Source organism: Acinonyx jubatus, chromosome B2 (assembly GCF_027475565.1).
Source record: "Acinonyx jubatus isolate Ajub_Pintada_27869175 chromosome B2, VMU_Ajub_asm_v1.0, whole genome shotgun sequence".
NCBI lineage: Eukaryota > Metazoa > Chordata > Mammalia > Carnivora > Felidae > Acinonyx > Acinonyx jubatus.
The window spans coordinates 53586667-53608772 of NC_069385.1; the positions used below are offsets into that span (position 1 = coordinate 53586667).

Here is a 22106-nt window from a genome sequence, read left to right on the forward strand (position 1 = left end):
ATGCGTGCATGACTTCAGTCTATACTTGATAGAGGAGTTTCTGGGTCATAGGCATCTCCCGCTTCACTGAACGCTGGACTGTTCTCTGAAGTGGTTGTACTGTTTGCACTCTCACCAGCACCGGATGTGTGCGCTCTTTGTCCACATTCTCACTAGCAATTAAAATTGTTGAACCATTTAATTTTGTTAGTTTCTTTTAGTGATGATTTAGATTTAATTGAGATTTACTGAGCATCTGCTAAGAAGCAGTGCCGATACTAGAACTTCTCTGTGTATTTAATCATCATAAAGTCACAACAGCCCCCGAAAGGGGATGATGTTCTCTCCATTTCATAAATGAGGAAAATGAAAGCCACAAGCTAGAAGTTTCCCAGCAGAGGCCGTGACAAAAGTGGGACCAGAAGCCAGGTCTGGCGGACTTACAAAGACCACACACTCTCCACGTTCCTACACAGTCTCCATCCCTGACCTCTGCTTCCCCTCATCAGCATCTGGAAGACAGATGGCTGGGTCAGAAGTATGTTGCTTAGAGTCCACCCCAGGCCCTTGCTGGGCACCAGGCCCCGGTTCTGACCTCACACACACCTCACAGACTCCACCACCTGAAGGGAACTTTACAGGTCACACTGCACTCACCCAGCTGAACCACATTTCTCTTGTTATAAAGGATTCCTCTTAAACACTCTTTTAAAACTAGTTTATTCTGTTTTGTTTATTGCCTGGAACCCCACTTCCTTCTCCTTCAGCTCAGCCTTAGTCCTTTTGCAGGGGATCTTCCCTCCCAAACTCTGAGCTACTTGAATACAAAGACTGTGTTTTAATCCCTTTAAAAAAAAATCATGTGTTGTGAGGAGGTGTCAAAGGGTGTGGAGTTTCAGTTATATAAGATGAATAAATTCTGGGGATCTCTACCAACATAGGACCTGTAGTTAACAATTCTGTGTTACATACTTAAAATTTCGCTAAGAGGGGAGATCTTATGTTAAGTACTCTTACCACAAAAGAAAAAAAAGGGGCTCCTGGGTGGCTCAGTCAGTTGAGTGTCTGACTTCACCTCAGGTCATGATCTCGCAATTCACGAGTTCGAGCCCCACGATGGGCTCTGTGCTGACCCCTCGGAGCCTGGAGCCTGTTTCAGATTCTGTGTCTCCCTCTCTCTCTCTGCCCCTCCCCTGCTCATGCTCTGTCTCTGTCTCAAAAATAAATAAACATTAAAAAAAGAAAAAAAAAGTAATGAAAAGAAAGAAAAAAAGAAATGGGGCAGAAATAAACTTTTAGAGGTGATGATGAATAAGCTTATGGCCTTGATGGTGGTGATGGTCTGGGAGAGCACATACTTATCTCCAAACTCATCAGGTTGTATACCTTAAATATATACAGCTTTTTGAGTATCAGTCATACCTCAGTAAAGTGGGTAAAGTATGATGAAACTAAAGGAAATGAAATAAAGTAGAAGGAAAGGAAAGGAAAGGAAAGGAAAGAAAAAAGAAAAAATTGGGTGTTGAATGCTCAGACCAGGAGCAATATAGGAGAAAAAACACAAGGCCCAGGGGACATGGCTGCTGTCCCCTGCTCCATTCTCAGCTCACCCAGGCCATTTGACTTTCCCATGTCTCACTGTCTCCTTCTATAAAATGAAAAGGCTAGCCTGGACAATCTCAGAGGCACTTGGTGCTAGCATCTGTGACTGGGCTAATTAATTTCCTCAAAAAGCATTTATCTAACACCTTCTGTTTGCATCCTTTTATAAACGAAACTCTGGCCCATATCATTAATATTCAGATAAAATGCCACAGAGCTGTTGTGTTTTCCCTTCTTTACATGTTCAGAGATATTTGTTATGTCTTCATGGCTTACCTATTTCTAACCACCGGATTTAGTTCTTTTTTAGCAAGAGCCATCTTCGTTATTTCCCCACCAGCCTGGAAGCTCAGTGAGGCCAGGGATTTGAGGCCAGGGATTGTGTCTAATTTGTCTTTGTATCTCCAGCACATCGCAGATGTTCAATAAACATAGAAGGAAGCAAGGGAGGAAGGGCAAGAGGGAGAAAAGGAGGACTGATGTTTAGAATCTTCCCATACTTGTGATATCACTGAGCACAGAGACGGTCGATATTTAAACCACAGTCCCTGTCCGTACAGGGTGCCATTGGTTGCAAGCTCTGACCTTTCACTGAACCAGTAGATCATCAGAGCTATACAAAATTACATTTTTTTTTACTGAAGCCTTTCACGGGTACCTAATGGTATTGTGGCCATGATAAAGAATGCCAAGTGTCCCTGAATGCAAAGGAGAACAGAAATGAATCGTAATACAGTTACCAGACTCATTTGGCTTTTAACCATAGAAAGTCGACAGCTCTGGGAGATCTGTTATTTCTGCTGAATTGGTGTTTAGTATAAGGCAACCTGCTTTCTACTAGTTTTTGTTAGTGTGTTTTAGAGGTGCTGTTTAGGAAGGTCTAATTTTCTTTATCTGGGTCCAGCTCTGAGTTCTGCCAAACTTCCTGGGGACCCATGACTTATTATGAATATGCCCCAATTACATTTCCTGCCCACACTCACCAGGTCCATGTCCCTAACTCAAGTGCAAAACACAAAATTTTACTTTGCTCAACCTAGTTCTCCTGTGCTTAGCCAAGGTGCTCTCCTGCTCTCATATGACAACCCTTTGCCCTCTGAAAAAGAAGTCTTTGGACTTCTGGACCTCTCCCTCGGGGGCAGGGGGGTGCAAAACAGACTTGCCACCCCCACCCCCACCCCCACTAAAAGGTCTGACCTTAGGCTGGTTGTGGAGGATCAGGCTGCTGATTTATGTTTTCTTTACCATTTCCCTCTAAGGTGTCCAGGGGGAGAAGACTAGTCTCTAGGTAGAAAGGTGGACTTTACTTTTCAAAGCACAAAAACAAGCCTGGAATAGAGCCAGGCTGACTTCAGACTCTTTCTGTCTACAAAGTTCTCATGTCTCAAACCAGCTGAGACTTGGGAGAGGTTCTGAGGGAAGGTCCCAGGGGCTGAGCCTCTAGACAGCCACCTACTTCTCTCACGTGTGGAGGAGCTGGGGTCCTGGGACAGTTTCTGGCCACAGGTGACCCCTCCCCTCCACATCCCCCTCCGTAATCGCCAGGTATTCAGCAACACTTCCGGAGGGACTCTGTGGGCGAAAGGTGCTGTGTCAAGTGCCAAGTAAATCCCTGACTTGTCCCAAAGCTCTCAGTCTCCAAGTGCTATGCTAATCCAACTCCGTAAGGTCAAGCCCTGTGTAGGCCCATTTTTAAAACTAGGTGATACACTTCTTAAGGGTTAGGATATGTCTTAGCTTTTTTCCCCTCCTGCGTTTCCTGGAGCCGCTGCAATGGCTCTGCCATATCTTCTAACCATTGCCTGAGGCTGAAAAACACTATCTCACACATCCATGTGTTACGATTTTCAAATGGTATTTAAGCACTGTCACGAATACTTGTCATTATGAATTATTCTCAATTAATGGATAATAAAGTAGAGCCACGATCATGGGAGATGCCTGAGTTCGTTTTGACACTAAAAGGAAGCCCTTGTTTATAGAAAGGTGGGCAAAAGATACAATAGATATTTTGTACCTGACTGATGGCCCTATAGCCCCATTCAGGGATCCCTGGCTTCCTGTTCTTTGGGGATTAGGCGAAGGAAAGATGTCAACACTTTCTCATCAGCAAGGGGGTTCTGCACGAGTGGATGATGGGCTTGATGTCTTTAAACTCCTGCCTTAGTTGGCCTGTAACTGCTGTCATAGGAAAGATTCAGCTTGGGGAAAAAAGATCCCTTTTTAAAAAGAGATGAGCTACATACAAAAGCCCCTAACATTTATTCTGGGTTTTATAACCACCACCACTCCCATTCTAGTCTTGCATTTCTCTAAAAAATGGAATGGTTGCTGAAAAGTAAATGAATCACTTCAGGGATGAGACCCAATTCTGGAACATTTTTCTCCCGAAAGGGTAATTTTTCAGAATAATCTTGAAACCGGGGCTTGCCAGTGGAGGCCTTCATTCGTATTTGCACCGTTGTTTGCCTGCACGAACCCAGCGTGAACCAGGGGGGTTGGTCTACTCTGCGTCCTGAGTCAGCGCTGGCCTAGTACTCCTGGTCTGGTGTAGATACCCCTTGCTGCTGCCATCCTTGCTGGAAGCATCCGTGCAGTGCTGTTTGACATCGCTCTCTCCGTGGGTGTTGCTGTGGATTGTCATGAACCGGCTTGCTGTGGGCTCCCCACTCTTGCTGCTGCCAGCTGTCATGGTCCCTTAGATCCGTGCAAACGGCCACCATCAGGGAGCCCCTGAGTGCATTCGGCGGCCCAGCAGGCCTCTCAGGCGGGTCAGCAGCTGAGCTCTGCATGTGCTCGCAACCCCCCAGTGCTCCCAGAGCACAGCCCCACCAATGCCTGCCAGTTCCACAGTTCTAATTGTCTTCACTTTAATTCTCTGCCTCAAGCTCCTTTCGTTCCAGCCTCCAGATTTTCGCCTGGTGAAAACACTCCCTGTGAAGAATGGCTTGTTCTTAGGCCAGGTTTTCCAGTTTCCCCAAGAGTCGGCCTGAGGCTGCTGCCACTGTACTTGGAGAGGACAGATCCCTTGGGAGAACCTACTCACCAAGGCCCGAGCAGGCTCCCTCCTCCTCAAGTGCCTTCATCTTCATCATTCCCGAGGCTTCCACAGTTCCTTCTCATTCTCTCCCGCCAGCCACCACGTATAACACGCTCGGAGGGTTGGGGTGGGAACAGAAAGAGCTTTAGTAAAGTCTCAAGAAGCATTTGTTAACTAAAGTGAAAATACACAGTGACCCCAGTACTGTTGTTCATTTCCCAGCTTAAGATGCCAAGAAATTACAATGATATTTACGAAATAGGAAGGGGTGACTCTGCAGAAGCAGAAAGAAATCAAAACTGGCTAACCAGCTGACCACAGACAGTGTCCTCCTACCACGGCTGTTGTGATGAGGTACCTAGACTCCAAGTTGACAGAACATGGTGAAATTCAGCACAAAGGACCACGAAGAGGCCGTCTCTTAACTGCCCCACATGCTTATATACAAACTCGATTCAGATCAGAATTAACGTTTCTTGTCATCTCCGCTGAGCCCTGTGAGGGGCTGACGCGGTAGGCAGTCCTTTATTTCCAGGTAGGAGAGTTGAGGCCAAGAACCAGGCTTGGTGAGAACAGGGCTGGACCTTACCACAGCCCCTGGCTCCAAATTCATCCTTCCTAGAATCCCCCCCAAGAAGAAAGTATCTTTCCCTCTGCCTCTGGCACCTCTTTCTGGCAAGTGTCCGTAACTCCGCTGGTGTCACTGTCTTAAGTAGAGAATCATGTCAGAATGGGAGACACATTTAGAGACTGTCCATAGTCTACAGTCACCCTGTACCAGGGCACATTATGTGCGCCCAGAAGGTTCCAGGAGGGTCAGACACACATGGTAGTAGTCTGATGCCCATCTTTCTAGAAATACATCTTTCCTCTGTGGCTCTCAGGGCACTTCGCACATCTTATTCTTTACCTGCTTTATCACAGTGAGGGAGGTCACAGCCAGAACCCCTATTTTGCACAGGGAGAAAGAGAGGCAGAGCGAGAGAGGAAGAGCAGAAACACACATCCCTCCATACTGGCTACCTTCACTATCAAACTTCACAGCCTCCACTTGTTTTCCTCAGCACCTCTCACTGTTTTACAGAAAATTTAAAAGAAATTCAGGTGAGTTGGCAGGTTGTGTTTTCCTCAAAGTGGAGCAAACGTCCCCAGGCTGCCCTCTGCAGAGCTGGGAAGAGCCAGGTCTTTGCCTGTGTTTACTGGTCTCTTCCTGCCATCTTGTGGCTGTGAGCCAAGTGTACATGCAAATTCCAGTCTTCATTTCCCAGGCTCTCTAAACAGAGTGAGTTTCTGTCCCTTGCAATCTACACCATGGGAGGAAGAATCTACTAAATGCATGATTCATTTACCCCTTAGTATGAAATGAGGAGAAAGAAACTGTTTGAGAGCATCATACAGTTATCAAAAGAGGAGGCAGAAAACATCAGATGCCAACTTTTACCAAGGTGAACTTTTGCTGAAATTGGGTAGATGAGGTGCCCGAAGAATGGGGACCTTCCCATTAATCCAGCTTTGGTTCTGAAGTGCGGGCTAACTATGCTTGAGAATAAACTTTACGAACAAGTCTTAATTTTTTTTTTAATTTTTTTTTAATGTTTACTTATTTTTGAGACAGAGAGAGGGAGACACAGAATCCGAAACAGGCTCCAGTCTCTGAGCGGTCAGCACAGAGCCCGATGCAGGGCTCGAACCCACGGACCGTGAGATCATGACCTGAGCCGAAGTCGGATGCTTAACCGACCGAGCCACCCAGGCGCCCCAACAAGTCTTAATTTAATGAGCATTGCACCCCCCCCCCCCCACCATTAATGGTATTCCAGAACACTTTGGATGCCTCTGTCCCATAATTCAGCTAAATTTACTACTCTCTAAATGTTTTGGCAGGGCCTTTTCATGTTTTGAGTAATATAACATACAAACACAATAAAAGGAATTTCTTGGCTCATATAACTGCAAAAAAAAAAAAACAAAAAAACAAAACAAAGGTAAGGAAAAGTTCAGGCATGGATTGATCCAGAAGTTCATGTTGTCTTCAGGGTTCTGAGTCCTTGTCTGTGTGGTTCTTTCTACCCTTGCCCTTTGGTATGTTGGCATCATCCGCAGGCTACAGAACTGACTGTGGCAATGCCAGGCCAGACCTCGTATCTTCATGCTACATAGTCCAGACAAAGACGAGCTATCTCCTTTGGTAGTGCCCAGAAGATCAAGGCACTGATCAAGGCACTGATCAAAGCTTCCTGATCAAAAGCCCTTGTTAAGTATTTCCTTGTATCTTTGTGAGGCCAAGACTGGTCCCTATCCCTAAGCCAATCACAATTTGTTCTTATCCCTAAGCCAATCACAATGCCCAAAGCTTACATTAGCCAAAGCTGACTAATGTAAGCCAAACAGGGTCCACTCTGGAGTTAGGGTGGAATCAGTCTCACACAGCACGTATGGCTACCACAGAATGGGGTGGGAGCATTCTCCAAAGAAAACTGGACCCTGAATTTTGGTGGGAGAAAAGGAATAAATGCTAGGGAGGTAACCAATAAGAGTGTACCACACTCTTTTGCACTGTTGGTAGGAATGCAAACTGGTGCAACCATTGTGGAAAACAGATTGCAAGTTCCTCATAAAGTTAAAAATAGAACTACCCTATGATCCAGCAATCGCACTACAAGGTATTTACCCAAAGAGTACAAAAATACTAACTCAAAGGGATACATATACACCAATGTTTATAGCAGCATTATCTACAACAGTGAAATCATGGAAATGGCCCAAGTATCCATCTATTGGTGAATGGATAAAGAAGATATGATATATATATATATATATACATATATATATACACGTATATATATATACACACATATATATACATATATATATACATATATATACTATATATATATAGTATATATACATACTATATATACATATATATATGTATATATATATAGTGGAATATTACTTAGCCATGAGAAAGAATGAAATCCTGTCATTTGCAATGACAAGAATGGAGCTAGAAAATATTATGCCAAATGAAATAAATCAGAGAAAGACAAGTACCATATGATTTCACTCATATGGGGGATTTAAGAAACAAAGCAATGAACAAAGGGGGGGAGGAGAGAGAGGCAAACCAAGAAACATAATCTTCACTATAGAGAACAAACTGATGGCTACCAGAGGGGAGGTGTGTGTGTGTGTGGGGGGGGGGGGGGTGATGGGTGAAATAGGTGGTGGAGATTAACAAGCACACTTGTGATGAGCACTGGGTAATGTATGGAAGTGTTGAATCACTATATTGTACACCTGAACTAATATAACATTAATATAACTTTACAAAAGTACCACACCACTAGTTTCCACTTTTTTCATCATATACCCCCAATCAATAAACATGATGTATATTTAATACATAAATTATAGATTTACACTAATGTAGCATCTATTTGTACACTATAATACCAATATATATATTTATGTATGTATCATTTTTTTCTTCCAATTTTTTAAAAATTCCAGTTAGTTAACATACAATGTAATATTAGTTTCAGAAAAATATATTTTAAAGGCTGAAATTAAAGTAAAATCATAAACAGTTTTTATCTTATTTTATTAACAGTGTTGAAAAATTGTTTTCTCTCTCAAGACTGTGATTGAAATAGAAAAAAAATCTGATTAAAACTGGGCAGAAGATTCACAGAGCTAGAACAAACAATCCTAAAATTTGTATGGAACCAGAAAAGACCCCGAATAGCCAAAGCAATCTTGAAAAAGAAAACCAAAGCTGGAGGTATCACAATCCAGACTTCAAGCTGTATTAAAAGTTGTAATCATCCAGACAGTATGGTACTGGCACAAAAACAGACATCCAGATCAATGGAACAGAATAGAGAACCCAGAAATGGACCCACAAACGTATGGCCAACTAATCTGTGACAAAGCAGGAAAGAATATCCAATGGAATAAAGACAGTCTCTTCAGCAAGTGGTGCTGGGAAAACTGGACAGCGACCTGCAGAAGAATGAACCTGGACCACTTTCTTACACCATACACAAAAATAAACTTAAAATGGATGAAAGACCTAAATGTAAGGCAGGAAGCCATCAAAATCCTGGAAGAGAAAGCAGGCAAAAACCTCTTCGACCTTGGCCGCAGCAACTTCTTACTCAACATGCCTCCAGAGGCAAGGGAAACAAAAGCAAAAATGAACTATTGGGACCTCATCAAAATAAAAAGCTTCTGCACAATGAAGGAAACAATCAGAAAAACTAAAAGGCAACTGACAGAATTGGAGAAGATATTTGCAAGTGACATATCAGATAAAAGGTTAGTATCCAAAAAATATAAAGAACTTATCGAGCTCAACATCCACAAAACAAATAATCCAGTGAAGAAATGGACAAAAGACAAGAATAGACACCTCTGCAAAGAAGACATCCAGATGGCCAACCAACACATGCAAAAATGCTCAACATCACTCATCATCAGGGAAATACAAATCAAAACCACAATGAGATACCACCTCACACCTGTCAGAATGGCTAACATTAACAACTCAGGCAACAACAGATGTTGGCAAAGATGTGGAGAAAGAGGACCCCTTTTGCACTGCTGGTGGGAATGCAAACTGGTGCAGCCACTCGAAAACAGTGTGGAAGTTCCTAAAAATTAAAAATAGAACTACCCTATAACCCAGGAATTGCACTAGAAGGTATTTATCCAAGGGATACGGTGTACTGTTTCGAAGGGGCACATGCACCCGAATATTTATAGCAGCACTATCGACAATAGCCAAAGTATGGAAAGAGCCCAAATGTCCATCGACAGATGAATGGATAAAGAAGATATATACATATATACATATGATACATATATATGATATATATGGTACATGATATATATCGTGTATATACATATATATGGTATATATATGGCATATGATATATATGGTATATATATATGGCATATATATATGGTGTGTGTATATATATATATGGTATATATATATGGTGGGTGTGTGTATATATATATATGGTATATATGTACCATATATATATATACACACACACACCCACTATACACACACACACACACACACACCATATATATGGTGTATATATATACATACATACACAATGGAGTATTACTCAGCAATCAAAAAGAATGAAATCTTGCCATTTGCAACTACGTGGATGGAACTAGAGGGTATTATTCTAAGCGAAATTAGTCCATCAGAGAAAGACAAGCATCATATGACTTCACTCATATGAGGAATTTTAGATACAAAGCAGATGGACATAAGGGAAGGGAAGCAAAAATAATATAAAAACAGGGAGGGGGACAAAATATAAAAGACCCTTAAGCATAGAGAACAAACAGAGCGTTGCTGGTGGGGTTGTAGGAGGGGGGATGGGCTCAACGGGTAAGGGGCATTAAGGAATCTACTCCTGAAATCATTGTTGCACTATATGCTAACTTGGATGTAAATTTTTAAATTAATTAATTAATTAATTTTTAAAAATCTGGGCAGAAGATCTGAATAGACATTTTTCCAAAGAACATATACAGTTACATGAAGCCAACAGATACATGAAAAGATGCTCACTATCACTAATCATGAGGGAAATGAAAATCAAAACCACAATGAGATATTAACTCATACCTATCAGAATGGCTCTTATCAAAGGACAAGAGATAACAAATGTTGGCAAGGATGTGGAGAAAAGGGAACTCTTGTGCACTATTGGTGGGAATGTAAACTGGCACAGCTACTATGGAAAACAGTATGGTGGTTCCCCCAAAAATTAAAAATATAACTACCATATGATACAATTTCATTTCTAGGTATATAGCCAAAGGAAGCAAAATCACTCTCTCAAAGAATACCTGCACCCCCTACCCCGTTTATTGCAGCATTATTCACAATAGCCAGGACACGGAAACAATGTGTCGATTGGCAGATAGATGAATAAAGAAAATGTGGTATACATGTACAATGGAATAGTATTCTGTCATATAAAGAATGAAATTTTGCCATTTGCAACAATGTGGCTGGATCTCAAGGCATTATGCTAAGTGAAATAAGCCAAACAAAGACAAATACCATACAATCTGACTTATATGTGGGAATTAAAAACAAACATACAATTAAAAACAAATAATTGAAAACAATTAAACAATTAAAAACAATTAAACAATTGTTAAATTGTTTAATTAAACAATTAAAACAATTAAACAATTAAAAAACAATTAAAAACAAACAAACATACAAAAAACCCAGTTCACAGATACAGAAAACAGACTGGTGGTTGCCAGAGGCAAGGGTTTTGGGGATGGGGGAAATGAGTGAAGGTGGTCAAAAGGTCAAAGTTCCAGTTATGAGATAATGTACAGAACAGTAACTATAGTTAATGCTACTGTTGCATATTTGGAAGTTTGATAAGAGTAGTAGATCTTAAAAGCTCTCATCACACACACACACACACACACACACAAATTTTGTACCTATATATGATGACCGATACAACTAGACTTATTATGGTGATCATTTCACAATACAGTATATACAAATATCATTACATTGTACACCTAAAACGAACATGATGTTGAATATCAATTTTTTCCCAACTTTAAAATAAGATTGTGACTGGAAATGCTTTATTGCCTTTTTAAAATTGTAGTGTAATACTTTATGATTCAAAGACCTAGTCCTGGGTTTATTTCTATACTTGGTTTTAAAGGCTGTTGTTGCAGAAGAAGATGTTGTTTATAGATTCAAATTAGGAAAACTGTATTAATTGCTGCACTTACTAATTCACGATACTAGTATTTCAGTTCTATCTACCACTTACGAGGTTCTTTTCCACCTTCTTGACACCAAAAGGTATTGTGTTTTGTGGGTTTCTTTTTTAAACAAATGAACCCTTAATTTGAAAGACTGTTTTTTAAGTGTGCAGATGTGGGAGTTCTTACTAATGACACTTAACATCACTTTTGGCCACAAATCCTATTATGATGCAATATTCCCAGACATGTTCAAAATGCTCTCTTTGTACCGCTGCTACTGCTATGGGAAGGCTGCTCTTTTCTCACACTCATTTAAAAACATCACCCATCCCTTGAAGGTATCACATTAAAACATACTCATTGGTAGCCCATTACTAAACCACCGATCCCAGGAAAGGCGGGCATAGTTGGAACAATTACGTTTTCTTCTCTTATTTGTCCGTTTGTCAAGGAAAAAATGTGTAGTTCATCTTTAAGTCCAACAATTCTTTTAATTTAACCCCAGAACCTCTCTGTGGTACAAAAGATTTTCATGGCCAACTCCTTTTCCCCACCATTTCATTTGCAAAATATCATAAAGTTCCTATTGTTTATTTAAAAAAATCTTTTTTTAATGTTTATTTGTTTTTCAGAGAGAGAGATAGACACAGAGCATGAGCAGGGGAGGGCAGAGAGAGAGGGAGACACAGAATCTGAAACAGGCTTCAGGTTCTGAGCTGTCAGCACAAAGCCTGACACGGGGCTTGAACTCACAGACCGTGAGATCATGAACTGAGCGGAAGTCAGATGCTTAACGAACTGAGCCACCCAGGCGCCCCTAAAGTTCCTATTACTTAAAGGTCTCGTCTTAATAATTTTTTTTAATGTTTATTTTGAGAGAGAGAGAGAGAGAGACAAGCGCGAGCAGGGAGGGGCAGAGAGAGAGGGAGACACAGAATCCAAACAGGCTCCAGGCCCTGAGCTGCCAGCACAGAGCCTGACACCGGGCTCGAACTCACAAACTGCAAGATCATGACCTGAGCCAAAGTCAGACACACAACCGACTGAGCCACCCAGGTGCCCCTCAAGGTCTTGTCTTTATAGAAGTAGCCATGTTGATGACATCCTGTAACACCTAAACTGGAGTGTGAGGTGAGTCGTCACTAGCAAGGACAAGTGAGGGCACTGAGGCCCAGGCAACCTCTGCAACCTCTCCCTGGGGGGGTCATGTGACTGTGGCTGTCTGACAAGGGGCCTGGAGAGGTGTCAAGGGCAAGCCAGATAGCGAAAATCAGTAAAACAATGTTTATTTCTAAATTTTTCATTTATTTCTAAATCGATAGTAAGCAGTACAACAAACTAGAGCTGCTTATGCTTACTTCCTGCATCCTAGTGCTCGTCAAGTGCTCCTGGGGTGTGTGCTCCCCCCCAGTTTGGAGACCACTGCCCCTGATGGTACTTCCAGGGTGCCAGTCTTGCCTGCCCCTCCCCCACCAATATAGATTTCTAAGCTTCTGAAAAGCAAGGGCTGGGCCTTATCCTTCTCGTCCCCCCAAGAATCTAGCACAGGTAGAGCAAAGCTCAGGTGCTCCACGCCCCTGGGTTAATGGAATGAGGGGCTCCACCAACAGCGAGCCCTCTCACGCGCAGATGCCCACCAACCCAGTGGGGGCAGGGCTCAGCTGAATAAAGCCTAGACCTCATTCTTGAGGCTTCTTCATGTACTGGGATGAGAGATGTGTAAATAAGGGATGGCATACAACCCAGGGCAGGACGAAGCAGGAGCTGCTGGAGAAATGCAAGAAAGGGCTGTGGGAGCATGAAGCTAAAGACCCTTGGTTCTGGCTCATTCTCCCTAGAAGGATTGAGAAAGGCTTCCTGGAGGAGGTGGCATGCTATTCAGTGGTACCGGTTTTGGTACCATTGCAACAAGGGGAAAGGATGGAGAGAAGATAATGGAGTGGCCTTTAGGAGATGTCACGAAGAAGAACCTGTCAGGGGAACGTATAGATGGAAGAGGAAGAGCTCACCATGTCACTCGCAAGGACAAACTCAACAATCCACAGGTCACGGGAGGGGACAGTAAGGTAGCCCCCCCTACAGTGTTCCAGGTACATTGGGTTTCTAATAAAAAATTTTGCACAGTGAACAAAAAAGGTCTTTAGATGCAGACTCACAGATGTTCTTTCTGTTCCTCCCACATCCCTAACATGGTCCTGCCTTAGGGTCCTTGCAGTAGCTTCCGTCTGTCTTGAACACCCTCCCTCGAGGTCACACAGTTGGTCCCCTACGTCATTTGGGGCTCCACTCAGATGCTACCTCCTCAAGAGCTTCTCTGACCTGATCGAGGGAAGCCTGGCACTCTCCATCACAGCACCTTCTCCACTTTCGTCTCAACACTAAGTCTACCTGGATGTTTTCTTGTTTATTTTTACGGGCATTTGTTAACTGTCTGTTCCCCTCACCCCAACACACACATACACACACACGAATATAAGGGTCAGGGCAGCTGACCCTTATAAATAAATATTGGGTAAAGACTCCACTCATATCCTCTTAAAATACTTGTTACAGGGTAAGTTTAATAAAAGTCTCATTTGAGATGACCCCAAATCCACTTATGGGGGAAAATAGAAAGAGAAAGGGGGCAAGGGAGACAGAGAGGGATGAATATAAGAAAGTAGAAATTGCTCCAGTGAAATCTGATGTATGAGGTCATAAGGCAGCTTTAGTTTAACTTATTTGTATTTATTTATTTATTTTAAGTTTATTTATTTTTGAGACAGAGAGAGACAGAGCATGAACAGGGGAGGGGCAGAGAGAGAGGGAGACACAGAATCAGAAGCAGGCTCCAGGCTCTGAGCCATCAGCCCAGAGCCTGACGCGGGGCTCGAACTCACGGACCGCGAGATCGTGACCTGAGCTGAAGTCGGACGCTCAACCGACTGAGCCACCCAGGCGCCCCTATTTATTTATTTATTTATTTATTATTTTTGAGAGAGAGAGAGAGAGAGCGTGCAAGCGGGGGGAGGGGCAGAGAGAGAGGGAGACACAGAATCCAAAGTAGGGTCCAGGCTCTGAGCTGTCAGCACAGAGCTCGACACAGGGCTTGAACTCACGAACCGTGAGATCATGGCCTGAGCTGAAGTCGGACACTTAACCGACTGAGCCACCCAGGTGCCCCAGTTTAACCTCTTTTTAAATCTAATCTGTTTCATTTCTCTTATTTCAGTTAAAAAAAAAAATCACTGTGTTCTACGCACCTCTCAAAGTTACCTTACTTAGGTTGTAGAAAAAAAGGTGGTAGAACTAATAGACACATTAAAATCCCTCGGGGATGTAACTTCGAGTATTTGATTTGTCCACAAATTTCTCTAGAAATGTTAAAGGTCTTAAGTCCTTGTTTCCCAGTCTCAATCATCAGCTTCTTTGAGAGCATTTATTTAAAATGCAGATTTCCAGGCCCCTCCACAGAAGACTGAAACTCAAGAGCCTTGACGTGGTCTCCAATAATCTGCATGAGGCTTCACAGGTGGTCGTGTGGCTCACTGGGTTTGGGGGCAATACAATAACTTACCCTTTCCCGATCGTCCGGAAAACCGTATCAATGCTTCGTTGTACCATCGGAAAGCTCACGGCTGGAAAACAGTGTTAAAAAAAGTGAAAGATTTTGCTTCAAACTTGCTGATTATAATGTTGGCATTTGGCTGGACTCTCTCCAAATGTGCCAGACACTTGGAGGTGTGTCGTGGGGGCCCTGGCCTGCCTGAGAGGAGGGCAGTTCACCCTCGGCACTTCCGGCATCAGTGCCTGGGCCGGGACACCCTGAATTTGGTGCCTTCCACAAAGCAGGTGGGCGCTTGAGCCCCTTCCCTGACTAGGAGAGGCCACTGCACACATCTTAACGTGGGGTCCCTGGGCCACTCGAGAATCTGTGCAAAGGCCTGAGAGGATCTGTGTACAGAATGGGCCGTGTTTCCCTTGCTCTGAAAAGGCCTCTGGGCATTCATGCTCAGCTCTTGATGGAGCCTGACACTGAAGAGGTGAAGCCTCAGCTTAGAGGCTGAGACTGCTTGCCATGGCATCATGGTGCCAGTGGGTCCCACTGCCCTGCAGGCATTATGTCCGGGGAGGGAGGCTCAAGCCCGGCCCTCTGCCAGCTCACCTGTGCTGCCAGGCTGGAGGCAGGCCGCGGACAGACAGCAGTGAGCGTGGCAGAGGAAGGCTGATGGTCAGGGAGCTGCAGTGGACCGCTCCAGTCATCATCTGGGTCTCTGAATTCAAGAGGCAGCTTCCTCGGGGTCCCCTTGCAAATCCTTCCGACGGACCTGAAATGTCAGGCCGAAGAATGGAGCAGAGTAGGTATGTGACCCAGCACGTCTCTCGGGAAGAGAATCATAGATGACCATGATCACCAAACAGATGCCTGACCTTGCCACGTGCTCATCCTCATAACAGGCTGCAAGGTCGGTGTGCTTTGCCCCACCCATTTTACAACGGGAACCTGCAGGCAGGGCGACCTTAGGTAACACACCAAGGTCACGTGGCTATCTAGAGGGTCGGACTCCAAACAGCAAGCTGGCCCTCCATGGAAAGGACATTAAGAACTGGGCTTTGCCCCGGCACGGTGCCAGGCTCCAAGCTGATGTCTCTTGGTCCCAGTCCAGACCCGTTCCACCACGAATAGAAACTGGAAACAGAAGCTATGCTCTGCCTGGGACTTAAACAAGGCAAATGCAGACTGTGAGGGAGAGGACAGGTGTGAGCACAACCTCTCCCCACCCATGCAACCCTGGGGCACAGTTTCTGGCCTCAAGGCCGAGCTGATGGTGCTGAAGCTCAGTGGCCCAAACTGGGGACAGCCCAGAACCTTGGGGAAGAAAGCTGTTTCTGAGGCAGGTGCATAGGAGGTCCCAGAATCCACACACAGGCTGCAGTTCCCGTTCAGCCCCGCATTAGATGCTGTGCCCTGGGCTTCTCTGGGAGCTGGTCGCACCAGCCCAGATGGGGCGAAGGAGCTGCCCTCAGCCGGCATCAGAAGGCCACCCTGGAACCGTCTGCCTTGTGCCACAACAGCTTTGGATGTTGAGATCCTGTCCCTCCTGCACGCCCCGGAAGGAGTGCCCTGCCAGCCACGCCACAGCTGTCCTTCCCTCCTTCTCAGAGTGTGGGCTGTGTCACAGGCATCCTAACACGAGGGTGTCGCTCACCTGTGCTCTGGGCATCTCCTTTGCCCCAAACTCAGTGTTACCTTATCATGCTTAGAGGATTATTTTTGTGCCGTTAAATCTGATTATGTCCGCACCGCAAAGGCATAAGCAATTATATTTAATTCCACAGACTATGTTACTCTATTCAGCAGAAATCAACTGATACTTCTTTAGCAATTGAATTTAACATTCTGCATGTTACAGAATTCGGTTAAACATATGATAGGTTACTCGGGGCACCTGGGTGGCTCCGTTGGTTAAGTGTCTGACTTCGGCTCAGGTCGTGATCTCACGGTTCGTGGGTTCTGAGCCCCACATCGGACTCTGGGCTGACAACTCCAAGCCTGGAGCCGGCTTCAGATTCTGTTTCTCTCTCTCCCTGCCCCTCCCCGACTCGTGCTCTGTCTCTGAAAAATGAATGAACACTAAAAAAATTTTTTGAACACTAAAAAACATTTTTTTTAATATGATAGGTTACTGGTACAAAATATGGGTATGTTTTAATGGCTAGCAGCAGTTTTTACACTATGCATCCTAAATTTGGTGTTCTAAAAATGAATTGTTAAATCTAGGAGGACCAACTGATAGCCCATTTCTCTCAACACTCAGAAGAATAATATTCAAGTCATTCTATCTCCCTCCTCTGAATATCCAGAGCACTTAGTAATTTCTCATGGTATGTATCACACCCTGCCCTCTATTCTTCCTTCTTATCAGGTTAATCTCCTGGAGAGGAGGGATAGGTCTTGCCATCTTGCACCTCTCCCTAAGCACACGATGTCTGTCACTCTGTTCTTCCTCTGCCTTTTACTAAACTTCTTGACTGACTTGAGCCCCCTCAGTGTTCCCAGGACACCTGGGCAAGCTACCCTCTTGGCATCTACAACATTATGTCCGTGTGTTGTCCCGGGAAGATCACGCGCACATCATGGCTAGGGAGTTTGTCTCATTCACCTTGGTGTGACTTTAACATTTTGTAGAACTGCCAAACTGTTCTCAAAAGCCGCACCATTTTACACTTTCACCAGTGACATAGGAGGGTTCCAGTTTCTCCACAACCTGATCAACACTTGTCATTATCTGTCTGATTCTAGCCATCCTACTGGTGTGGCATGATATATGATTGTGGTTTTGATTTGCATTTCCCTAACGAGTTACCGAGCATTTTCTCATGTGCTTATTGGCCACTTATATCTGTACACTAATCAAATTATAAAATGTCAGAGCTTCACAGGAAAACTTCACAGATGACTTACCCAAGGTTGTGCGTGGCTAGATGCAATACAGGGTCTCCAATGTACTCCTGACTCCTAACCAGTGCTCTTTCTTGCCCACCTGGCCCTTCCGTCAGGTTGCCTCTGGATTCCGATGCCCTTGGATGAGTGAAGATTCATCCGATAAATCACTGAATTCCTTAGAAGTCAGCATAAGCATGTGCTCCAGCACTTTTTGATTTTAGGCCGTATCCTTTTGTCTTTGGTTGGTTGGTTTCATCTCTGAAGATGGTTTTGTCTGGGTGCTGACTTTGTACTTGAGCAAACGGTTTTTATAACTTGCAGCTACTTAAAGTTTGAAGCAACTGGTGGCTGAACTCCAAGCGTTAAGTAACTTGAAGCAACATTCCTTGTCACTAGAGTGCAAGCGAGGATGGTTTTAGTTTTTAAATGTTTACTTGTATTTTGTGAGAGAGAGAGACAGAGTGCGAGCGGAGGAGGGGCAGAGAGAGACGGAGACACAGAATCTGAAACAGGCTCCAGATTCTGAGCTGTCAGCACAGAGCCCAGCGTACTCGAACTCACGAGCTGTGCGATCGTGATCATGACCTGAGCCGAAGTCGGACACTTAACCGACTGAGCCACCCAGGCGCCCCTCGAGCATGGGTTTCAAGTTACAGAACAAATTTAAACCTATCCACTTAATATTGTCACTATGACTGTGAACACAAAAACAAAGTAGGAAAGTACTTAAAGTTAAGGAATGAGGTAGGGCTGGTAAGGACAGTCATGGCTTATGTACGAATGCTGGGGTTTGGGAGAATATAGAGATAAGCTGTCATACCTCCACCCTCCCAGGGACACAGCACATGGATCTGGAGATAAAGCTGAAGAGAGAAGCCATCCTTAGTGTGAATTCTCAGGAAGCCGTGAGGTCCTCAGACAATTAACCAAAATGAAAAGAGCTAGCCTGGGGGATGGCTGCTACCCAGTCAAAATAATCTCATTTATGCTGCAATAAATAAACACCACCAAAAATCTCCATGGCTTATCAGAATGTAATTTTATTCCTTGCTCATGCAACATTCACCATGGGTTTCCATGTGGTGGCTCAGCGCTCCAGGCTACTTCTGTGTTGGGTGTAACTGTCTTAATATATTTCCATGTTTTCCATGGCAAGAGAAGAGCAATCTAGAAGACTTCAAACCACCTGATGATGCTTCACCTCGGAAGCAACAGGGCACACCATTTCTGCTCACAACCAATTGCTTAGAACTAGTTACATGGACTTGCCTAACAGTCTAGGGGAAAGGAGGTGTGATCCTCCTGTAAGCTTGGAAGGAAAGACAAACTGGATGATGCATTAGCTCTGCTAATATCTGCCACGGCTGGGGAAGGGGGTTCTTTTTGGTCTTCCTTGGGGGGGGTGCGGTTCTTGGAGGTATCTTTGTGTCTATTAGAGTATCCCTTTCTGGTAGGGGACAGAGGAGGAGTCTGGATTGTGGAGGGAGAGCTGAAGCAAAGGGGAGGTGCAAGCTGAAGATAATCAAATTAAGTGTGATAAGCCAAATCATCTGGATCCCAAGTACTTTCTGAGTTTATTATCTGTGTCCCCCAAAACATGGAGAAAGTCTTTGTCTTAGCTAAGATTTGGGGAAATTCAACAAGTATGGCTTATCCTTGCCTAATTCTAGGTTTTATTTTGATTGAAATTGGAGTGATTTCCTTAGGGAAACAGTTCAGTCAACATATAGATTCTCTTAGCAAAATAACCACTATTTTGTAAGCATTTACATCATTATAGCCCACATGGCATCTGGCAGTGCCTCACCATAAGAAGCCCTTAATTTGATGAGTTAGAGAAGGAATGAGAGGAATGAGAACTATCAACTATCTATTGTACTCCTGAAGGCCAGCCTCTACCTTTCTGTAAGTCTCCAATATCCTCAGTCACAGGGCGAATAATGAGGCCCCGGGGAGACTCCAAACCTAATTCAGTTACCGTAGAACTCAGGACAGGCCCAGAGGGCTTAGGATCATGTTTGCTCAAACTGCTCCCACCTTCGGATTATTGGATTTGCTATTCATTCCAAGAATTAATGACCTACCAAGTCTGGTCCTGTGCAAACACTTATTTGAACCATTTCTGAAGCATGTATCGACATGATTCTAACATCTATCACTTCTCTTCTTCCGACATCACTGGTCCTTGCCAATTCATGGAGTCGTGCAGCCGCCTGAGTGCCTGGGATGATACCATTGCAAGAAGATACTGTGGGCTTGGAAGACTGGGTTGAAAGAAGTACCATTTTAGACATACTGAGTTTAAAGAACATTCAGGAGGAGAGGTCCAATAGGCGGTTGGCAGTACAGACTGGGAGATGGGGGGAAGTCAGGGGTGGGGATACACACTTGGGAATTACCGGCATCGGGTGGTATTCGTAGCTGTGGGAATCAAGAAGAGAATTATGAAGAAAATGATAGGGGTGAAAGTATTTTGTATAATATTGGGGCTTTTTATAATGACCATTTTTAATGGGTTCAAGAAAGAACTTAGGGGGTGAGAAGAAGGAAAAAGAGCCAAGGGCATTCAGAGAAGGAGGAGATAAGAAGCAGGAGGAGAATCAAGTATTGGTGTATGGCGGCTAGAGAAGAGAGAGCTGTAAAGGTGGGGCTGGGATGGTGAAGCACTAAGTGCTTCAGAGCAGCAGGCGATACTGAAAGCTAAAGCCAGGGCTCTGCAGTTGGCGATGAGGAAGTTAGGGCTGCCTTGAGAGAGAGAGGTTTCATTAGGTAGACTGACCGCCATCTTCTCTTTATTCAGATCCCCGTCGGGCTTAGCCCCACCTGCCCCCCCACCTCCATGCCCAGTGCCCTCTCCCCGGTCCAGCTCCCTAGACCAGCTCTCAACTGCTGGGCCCCACTGGGCTCATAGGAATCCTTTATCCCTTTAGCAATAAAATTCAACCTTGCCAAAGTATAGTCCAAAGACTCTTTCAGTGAGTGTGAGATCAAAACTATTTTTCATAATACCACCAAGACATTCTCTACCTTTGTCACTCCCTCACAGGTATACGGTTGAATTTTCCAGAAGCTACATGATGCGTCACATCACAAGAGATGGAGTGCATAAGCTGATATGAGACTCTGACTATATTCTATTAAGCCAGATGTTTGCAAAAATTTTAAGCAACGCCACTTACTAAATTGTTTTTGTTTTGAAAAATATAGCTATTTTTATAATGCTATTCATGTAATATGTAATGAGCTTATTATTTTTAAAATGAATTAACACTTAATTTCTCAATTTTAATTTCTCATATGGTTAAATAAATACCCCCGCCCCCCCCCCACACACACAAATAAAAGCTTTTTGGAATCTGCAGTAATTTTAAGAGTAAACAATGGTCCAGAGGCACCGGGGTGGCTTAGTCAGTTAAGCATCAGACTCTGGATTTTGGCTGAGGTCACGATCTCAGGTGTTCGGTTCTGCACTGACAGTATGGAGCCTGCTTGGGATTCTCTTTTCCTCTCTCTCTGCCCCTCCCCTGCTTGCTCTCGCTCTTCCTCTCTCTCAAAATAAATAAATAAACATTAACAAAAAGAGTAAACAGTTTATCAAGTTCCTTACTTCTTCAAGCCTTCTTTTTGCACAAGGCAGCAGTAGAGGAAGGTCAGTCCCCTCCTTCCTTCGTCCCCTCCCCCACCCAGCTCTTCTGCTGTGTGGACACCACAGCCTTTCCTGCCTCCCCAGTTTCTCACCAGCACCCCAGTTTCCCATCCTTGCACAGACTTTCTACAAAGTCATTGCCATTCCCCAAAATGTCTATTGTCTCTGCATCTCCCTGGAGGCCCAGTGATGGAGAATTCTGGTGACCCTGCCCACTGGCTCCTGTAGCGCCCCCCCCTCAACCTTGGCTGGACCTTCCCAGCAGCTGCAATCAACCCTGAAGGGACACTCTCACCCCCACTTCCCTTCAAACCCTCGTTCCAAATACCTTCCAGTCTTCTTTCTAGGGACCTCTGGTGCATCAAATTATGTGGCTTATATTCCTCAGTTTATGACACAGTGACATCATTTGCCCATGCAAGGCCACCCTTTTGTTTTTCCCTCTCATCTGCCACACCCCATGTCATTTCCCTCCCCCCCAGAAGCATCCATTCTAGTATATATTCTTTCCCTCCAATCTATCTGCCATTAATACATTTAGATTTTGCATGCCCTAGAACAATATTGGGGGTTATTTTATGTATGGGTTTCCAAACTTGTATTAATGGTACTGAATCTAATGCTCCCGCAGG

At 44.1% G+C, this 22106-nt stretch overlaps 1 long non-coding RNA gene across 2 annotated transcripts; it reads right to left on the bottom strand.

Moving 5' to 3' along the window:
• Positions 1 to 22: 22 nt before the first annotated feature.
• On the bottom strand, positions 23 to 20669 carry LOC128315558 (uncharacterized). Of its 2 annotated transcripts, XR_008298425.1 has the most exons (4): positions 17847 to 20669; positions 15546 to 15708; positions 14958 to 15018; positions 23 to 152 (listed from the first exon to the last, which is right to left on the bottom strand). It is a non-coding gene; the product is annotated as an uncharacterized LOC128315558 (long non-coding RNA). The 2 variants fall into 2 exon arrangements; XR_008298424.1 differs by lacking the exon at positions 23 to 152 and having other exon boundaries at positions 12295 to 15018; positions 17847 to 20668.
• Positions 20670 to 22106: the final 1437 nt, after the last annotated feature.